This window comes from Capra hircus, chromosome 15 (genome assembly GCF_001704415.2).
Source record: "Capra hircus breed San Clemente chromosome 15, ASM170441v1, whole genome shotgun sequence".
Classification (NCBI taxonomy): Eukaryota; Metazoa; Chordata; class Mammalia; order Artiodactyla; family Bovidae; genus Capra; species Capra hircus.
In genome coordinates, this window is record NC_030822.1 from 26,970,070 (window position 1) to 26,978,720 (window position 8,651).

General features: G+C 40.6%; 1 pseudogene; it reads right to left on the reverse strand.

The window, feature by feature from the left end:
- Positions 1,191–6,964, reverse strand: LOC102176059 (annotated as a pseudogene).

The window sequence follows — 8,651 nt, forward strand, 5'->3', positions numbered from 1 at the left end:
GGCACCCACCACCTCAGACCCTCAGTTTCTTCATCCTTAAAGTTCTTTAACACAGCCTTGTACATCCATAGCAAGCAGGTAGTGGAGTCCTTCTGAAGCCAAAGACATTCAGGGTTCAGTGTCAGACTAGCATTGCAATTAAGAAGTATACCTAGCAGATAAAGCCAGCAGAACAATTCCTCCTCCTCTTTTTAAGGAAGTCATTTCAATTTAAACATTATTCAAGTTCAATATAGAGAGCAAACTAGTGTTTACCAGTGGGGAGAGGGAAGCAGAGGGTTTAGGGTTAAGAGGTACTGTTGCAGGAAGGGCGACCCCTTCCAGGGCCCGAAACTGGGCTCTTGTCTAACACTCGGAAATGAATTGTCCAAAGAGACACATGTGCTGACAAAGCAAGAGATTTTATTGGGAAAGGACACCCGGGTGGAGAGCAGTAGAGTAAGGAACCCAGGAGAACTGCTCTGCTGCGTGGCTCGCAGTCTCAGGTTTTATGATGATGGGATTAGTTTCCAGGTGGTCTTTGGCCAATCATTCTAATTCAGAGTCATTCCTGGTGGCGCATGCATCACTCAGCCAAGATGGATGCTAGCGAGAGGGATTCTGGGAAGTGGATGGACACGCAGTGTCTCCTTTCGACCTTTCCCAAACACTTCCGGATGGTGGTGGCTTATTAGTTCCGTATTCCTTATCAGGATCTCCTATCATAAAACTCATGCAAATGGTTACTATGGTGCCTGGCCAGGGTGGGCCGTTTCAATCAGTGTACTTCTCCTAACAGTACAACTGTTATGTATAAAATAAGCAAATGAACTGGGCTTCCCTGCTGTCTCGGTGATAAAGAATCCACCTGCAATGCAGGAGACACAGGAGACCCAAATTCAATCCCTGGATCAGGAAGGTTCCCTGGAGGAGGGCATGGCAACCCATTCCAGTATACTTGCCTGGAGAATCCCCATGGGCAGAGGAGCCTAGTGGGCTATAGTCCACAGGGTCACAAAGAGTGGGCTTCCCTGGCAGCTCAGATGGTAAAGCGTCTGCCTGCAATGCGGAAAACCCAGGTTCGATCCCTGGGTCGGGAAGATCCCCTGGAGAAGGAAATGGCAACCCACTCCAGTACTCTTGCCTGGAAAATTCCATGGGCAGTGTTCCAGTTCATGGGGTCACAAAGAGTCAGACACAACTGAGCGACTTCACTTCACCTCAAGGCTTATGTTGCTGTCAAATCTTGATTATAACTCAACTTTCGAGTCTAACACCCACTGAATTGATCTCAGTTTGGATTCTAAGGCATCAGTTTCTTCTGGGAAATTTTTCTTTGCTTCTTCTGACACTTCTTGCGCTCATTACTGAGAATGGCTAATGAAAACATCACCAATTTTAAATTATCTTGATATCATTACACAGTCATCATCTGCAAGCATGATGCCCTGACAAGCATCTTCCAAATTTCGAAGTTGTTTCCTTCTTTACTCCTAATTCTTCCTTCAGTTCTGGGATTCCAGTTGTATTCTGTGCAAATGTGTCTTTTGTTTACCTTCAAAACTAATACTGACATATTCTACAGCCACCTTCCTCACAGTGGCTGCCGCCTTAGTGGAGTTTTAGAACAATTTATTCTTTGCTTGCTTCTGTTGAAAAGAAAAATGAATCTAAACACACTCCATGTGATGCTCTGAGAATCCACTTTCTCCTCCTGTCACTTCTATCCTCTTAGTTCAGCTCCTCTCACCTCAAATGCCCTGAAAAATTTCTCCAACCCCAAGCTATTCAGTTCTTTCTCATTTTCCCTACCCTCAACCCCAGGACTTTACTATGTGGATCACCTTGGCCTCTTGCCCAGCAACAGGGAAAATACAGGGGAAAACAGCAGGGTCCCTCATAAGATTCCCTTGGGCACGGTAGATTCTGTATAGTGATCCCTGTTCCATCCAGATTACTGCTATGATTTAAAGCTGTGACAGGACAAAAAAGATTAACAGATGAGCATTCAAGAGCTTGTCCTAACAACTCCTACCCACTAACAAGACTCTACTGTTTTCCCTTTCAGTTCTGCCCGTCCTTACCCTGTAAGGCGATGCCAGATAGGACCTTTTCCTTTGGGAATGGAGAATAGGGTTGGAGGGTAAGCACGGAGGAACCAGATCAGAGGGCAGCAGGGAGGGGTGCAGGACTTAGGCAAAAGAAGTTAAGCCTATTTACTTTCGGGGACTTCCTTGGTAATCCCTGGGTGGGGAGATAAGATTCAAAGTATCAAGGGGCAACTAAACCCATGTGTAAAAACTACCCATGTAGTTTTACAAACTAGAGAAACCAGTATAACACAACTAATGAACTCGTGCGCTCTAGAGCCCACACAATGCAACACGAAGAGCTCTAGAGCCTGTGCTCAAATAGAGGTTTTCTGTTCATCAAAAGGCATCATAAAGTGAAAAGCAAGCCATTAAGTAAGTAAAAGCATGTGCAATGCCTTACACCAGAAAAGAAACTATAGCCAGAATATATAAAGAAGTTCTAGGAAATAATGAGAAAAAGATAAAAATCAAATCGAAAAAATGAGCAAAAAGACCTGAACACTTCATAAAGAGAAAAGTCAAATGGCCAATAAACATATGAAATAAACTCAACCTTAAAAATAATCAGAAAACTGAAAGTTAAAAATATGATTACACTCAAAATAATTTGTCATGAAAGAAATACAAATGAAAGCAATAATGACATTCTATTACACAATTAATAACATGGCTAAAGTCCAAGAACCTGACAATACCAAATGCTGATGAGTATGTGAAGTAATAGGAGCACTCTTTCATTGCTGCTGGGGATGCAAAATGGTGTAGCTACTTTGGCAGTTTCTTTTAAGCTAAATATAGACTTACCATACAACCCAGCAATCACACTCCTGGGTATGACTCAAGTGAATTGAAAATTTAAGTAAATACAAAATCCTTTACATGAATGTTTATTTATAGTAGCTTTATTCATAAATGCTCCAATAGGAAGCAACCAAGATGTCCTTCAATAGATGAATAAATAAACTGAGTATAACATCAGGGTTCTCCAGAGAAAACAGTATACACATACTGTGCTTGGGAAAATGTGAACATATATAAAAATATTTCTAGCGTAGCAAAAAACTAAAAGCTACTCCCCTTCGGTAGGCTGGAAAATAAATTGTGGTATGTTCAGTCAATGGAGTCCTATACAACAGTAATAATGAACAGCCATATCTGTCATCATAGAAATAGCTTAGAAACACAGTGTTGAGTAAAAGAAGCAAATCATAGAAGATACAGTCAGTATAACTTCATTTATATAAAGTTCAAAAACTGAAAAATACATTCTTTAACATGGACAAGTAGATGTCAAAATATTAAAAAGAAAAAAAAAAGCAACTGCATAACTATAATAGAAATCAGGAAAGTGGAAATTTCCTGGTGGTCCAGTGGTTAAGAATCCACCTGCCAGTTCAGGGGACATGGGTTTGATCCCTGGTCTAGGAGGGTCCCACATACCACAAGGCAACTAAGCCCCTGCATCATGTCTCCTGGGCTCATAACTAAAAAGGCCACGTGCTACAGCTACTGAAGCGCACATACCTAAAGCCTGCGCTCTGCAACAAGAGAAGCCACTGCAATGAGAAGCCTGTGCACCTCAACTAGAGAGTAGCCTCCATTCGCTGCAACAAGAGAAAGCCTACACACAGCAACAAAGACCCACAACAGTTATATAAATAAATAAAATTTTAAAAAAATCAGGAGAGTGGTTTTGTCCTGAGAAGAGGAATGTGACAAGAATCACACAGACTTGCAGGGTGACTGGCAAGTTCCCATTTCTTAACTCGGGTGGTAACTACATGAATGTTTGTATTTAGTTGCTCAGTCGTGTCCAGCTCTTTGCAACCCCATGAACCAGGCTCCTCTGTCCACGGAATTTTCCAGCCAAGAATACTGGAGGGGGTTGCCATTTCCTTCTCCAGAGGATCTTCCCAAATGAAGTACCAAACCTGGGTCTCCTTCATTGCAGGCAGATTCTTTACCATCTGAGCTACCAGGGAAGCTTTATAATTATTTTCTACATTGTATAAAATACTATATACTCTCCTGTATATATTATATATTTCTAATTTTAAAAATTGTTAAAGAAAAGTTTAGAAACATCTATTCCTACTGCATTAGCATCTTTCTAGCGCTAGCACTTGAGCCTGCTAACCTACAGAGAGCAGTCAACCTGACCCCCTTGGTGTCACTTAGGCATGACCTTTGACCTTCATCCACTCCTTCTACCCTTCATGCCTCGCTCCCTAGTGCCATTATTTCTACCAGCAGTGTGTATTTCTGGTGATTTTCTTTGATCTGGGTAACGCTTACTCAGTTAACAACCATGAGCCAGGCACTGTTCTAAAAACTATAGATACAGCAGGGAACAAGACAGGAAACCTATTCCTCAAAGAATTTACATTACATTCTAGAGCAGGTAGACACATATATCAATAAACAAAGAAGGTTGTTTAAGGAACTAAATTGCATGAAATAGATAAAATAAGGTAACATGGAATCAGAAGTAGGCTTTTGGCAGGACAATGTGGGAAGGCCTTTCAGAGAAGTTGATACTTGAGATGAAACATGGTTGATGAGAAGAAAGCGGTTCTGTAGAAAAGACTTCAAGATCTAAGTAACAGCAAGTGCAAAGGTTCTGAGACAGGAATCAGTTTGCCATGTCCAGGAACAGAGAGAAGCCCACTGTGGCTGGAGCACAAGAATGAACAGAAGGAGGAGATGAGCTGGATAGGGTCAGTTGCACCAGGGTTAGGCTTGGAAAGTCATCCTAAGAGCAGTGAGAAGCCATCAGGCATTTGTCTAACACTTAATCCAAGAATTAGTTACAAAATTTAGAACAACTTTTTAAATAACAGTTTAATTGAAATATAATTCACAAGCCACAAAATTTACCCTTTTAAAGTGAAAATTCAATTTTTTAATTCACAGAGTTGGACAATCTTCTCCACAAACAATTTTAGAACATTTACATCATATTTTGTAAAAAGACAAAAACTCTGTACCCAATGGCAGTCACTACCCAAAACCCCAAGCCCTAGGCAACCATGAATTTACATTCTGTATGAATTTGCCTATTCTGTATACTTCATATGCATGGAATTATACAGTATATGGTGGAGAAGGAAATGGCAACCCAGTCCAGTATTCTTGCCTGGAGAATCCTATGGACAGAGGAGCCCAGCGGGCTACAGTCCATGGGGTCACAAAGAGTCAGATATGACTGAGTGACTAAACAGCAACAACAATACAGTATATGGTGCAGTGGTTAGCTTCTTTCACTTAGCATAATGTTGTTGCTTTGGGCTCCCCCATTTTTCAGGGTAAATGCTTTCTTTCTTTATCTCTTTTCTATTAATTAATAAGAAAGAGATGTTGAAGTCTCTGAAGGTAATTGTGAATCTGTTTACTTTTCCTTGCAATTCTAGCAGCTTTTTCCCTCTAATACACTTTGAAATTCTTTTTTTTTTTTTTTGAAATTCTTTCATTACATGCATATGCTTTTAGAATTTCGTGCTTTTGATGAGTTTATCTCTTTCTTAGGGCTTTCCTGGTAGCTCAATGGTAAAGGATCCACCAGCCAATGCAGGAGATGCAAGAAATAGAGGTTTGACCCCTGGGTCAGGAAGATCCCCTGGAGGAGGGCTTGGCAACCCACTCCAATAGTCTTGGCTGGAGAATCCCATGGACAGAGGAGACTGGCAGGCTGCAGTCCATAGGGTCGCAAAGAGCCAGACATGACTGAGCATGCACGTGGAACCCTTTTCTTATTAGGAAATGGGATTGTTTATTTCTGATGCTATTCTTTGCTCTGAAATCTACTTTATCTGACACATAGAGCCATTGGAACTTTTTTTGTACTATTGATAGTATAGCATATATATTTTCAATCCATTTACTTTTTAACTAACTTTTTAAAAATTGTATTTATTTATTTATTGCCTGTATTGAGTCTTCATTGCTACGGGCAGGCTTTCTCTAGTGTGGTGAGTGGGAACTACTCTCTATTCGTAGAGCATGGACTTCTTATTGTGGCGGCTTCTCTTGTTGTAGAGCATGGGCTCTAGAACATGAGCTCAGTAGTTGTGATGCAGGACTTACTTGTCCTGCTGCATGTGGTATTGTCTCAGACTAGGGATCAAACCCTTGTCCCGAGCATTGGCAGGCAGATTCTTAACCACTGGACCAACAGGGAAGTCCCTACATTTACTTTTTAAAGTCGAAGTATAGTCGAGTTACAATATTATATTAGCTTCGGGTGTACAACATAATGATTCATTTTTATAGGTTATTCGCCACTTAAAATTATTACAAGATATTGGCTATATTCCATGTTATGTACAATGGGAGTGTGTGTTTAGTCGCTCAGTCGTGTCCGATTCTTTTGCTCTATAATTTTGCGTTATTTTATACATAGTAGCTTGTACCTCAATCCACTTACTTTTAAACTATTTATGATTTTTTTAAACTGAGTTTCTTGGAGGCAGCACGTAATTGAGTCGTGTTTTTATATTTAATCTAATGCTTTATGCCTTTTAGTTGAGAGTAGATAATTTACATTTAATGTGATTATTTATGTGAGTGTGTGCTAAGTTGCATCAGTCGTGTCCAACTCTGTGTGACCCCATGGACTACAGCCCGCCAGGCTCCTCTGTTCATGGGATTCTCCAGGCAAGAATGCTGGAGTGGCTTGTCATTCCTTTCTCCAGGGGATCCTTCTGACCCCAAGATCGAACCTGCATCTCTTATGTCTCCTGCACTGGCAGCTGGGTTCTTTACCACTAGTACATCTGGGAAGCCCAGATTTTTTATATGGTTAGGGTTAAATCCATTGTCTTGCTATTTGAACTGTCTCTTCTTTGTTCCCCTGTATGCTCACCTGGCTTCCCTTTAAGGACAAAATCCCACATAATCACATTGTGTTGTGAAAAACCATCATTGAAACTTGCATTCAGTGGCTACAGAACTTTAGGTTGATGGGCATTTTCCTTCTCTACTTTCAAGTATCATTCTGCTGTCTTTTTTGCTTGAATTGTTTCTTAAGGGAAATCTGTTATTATCCTTATTCTGGTTCCTTCATGTCTTTTTAGGCATTTTCCTTCTGTACTTTCAAGTATCATTCTGCTGTCCTTTTGCTTGAATTGTTTCTTAAGGGAAATCTGTTATTATCCTTATTCTGGTTCCTTCATGTCTTTTTCCTCACCCTAGTGCTTTAAGGTTTCCTTTTCATCATTGCTTTTGAGCATTTGACTATGAAACATCTATGTACACTCTTTCACGGAGCTCACTGAGATTCCAAGATGTGTGGGTTTATAGTTTTCATCAAATTCGGGGAAGTGTTGGTCATTATTTTCAGGTATTCTTCTGTCTCTCTTCTGTTTCTCCAGGGTGCCAAAATACACATATATTAGACTGCTTAAAATTTTCTCAGTCCACTGATGCTCTTGTTCATTTTAAGATGTTTTCTTCTTACTCTCTGTGTTTCACTGGGGATAATTTCTATTATTGTCATTAAGCACCATAATCTTTCTTCTGAAATGCCTAATCTGCTGTTAACCCTACTCAACATATATCTCAGATATTATAATTTTCACCTCTAAACGTTTCATTTGCATCTTTATATCTTCAATGTCTCCATCTAATATTTCAATACATATATGTAGTGATAATGACATTTTAAAATATTCTCCTGTTAGTTTTTACATCTGGGGTAAGCCTGTGTCTGTTTTATTTGATTTTTCTCATTGTAGGTTGTACTTTCCTGCTTATTTGCATTTCTGATCATCTTTATTCGATGCAAGTAATAGTGACTATTATCTTATTGAATGCTAGATATTTATTTTTATGAAGATTCTTGAGCTTTGTTCTAGGATGCACTTAAATGGGTTTGAAACAGTTTGATCTTCTTGGGGTATTTAAGATGTGTTAGGCAGGACAAAAAACGGCAATTTGTCCAGCCAGGACTTATGATTCCCCACGACTGAGGCGAAACTCTTTTGAGCACTCTACCTGCAGCCTTGTGAAATAAGTAGCTTTCCAGTCTTCCTGGTGGGAACCAACTCTATTCCTGGCCCTGTGTGAGTGACAGCTACTACTTCCTCTAATCCTTCCAGGTGGATCTTTCCCCCGTCTTTGATAGTGTCATCACACACACGCACCAATCAGCATTCAATAAAAGAAGCGGGAGGATATCATCCAGGACCCTGGGAGATGGTGTGACCTTACTAAGGAGTCGGAATGCTCTCTCCATTATGACTAGAGGGAAGGCAGGCATGTGGGCCCAGATGTAAGTAGGTCCTTAGAAATACTGGTTTGGAGAAGATTCTTAATCTGGGTTCCCCCAGCAGAGCACAAGACAAGGAATCACCACGTGTAAGTCCTTCATTCAGGAGGGGGCCCCAGGAAACATTATTACAGGAGTCGGGGAGTGAGGCAGAGAGGGGAAGGCAGCAAATTAAGGCAACATTACCAAGCCAGTTACCACTGTGGGTAACTGGGGCTTAACAAGTGGAAGATGCTCTTAAGTTATCCCAAATTAAGAGGTGAGAGAGCTGGGTTATTTTTTCATATCCACTCCCATCATTCCCTGGTTAACTG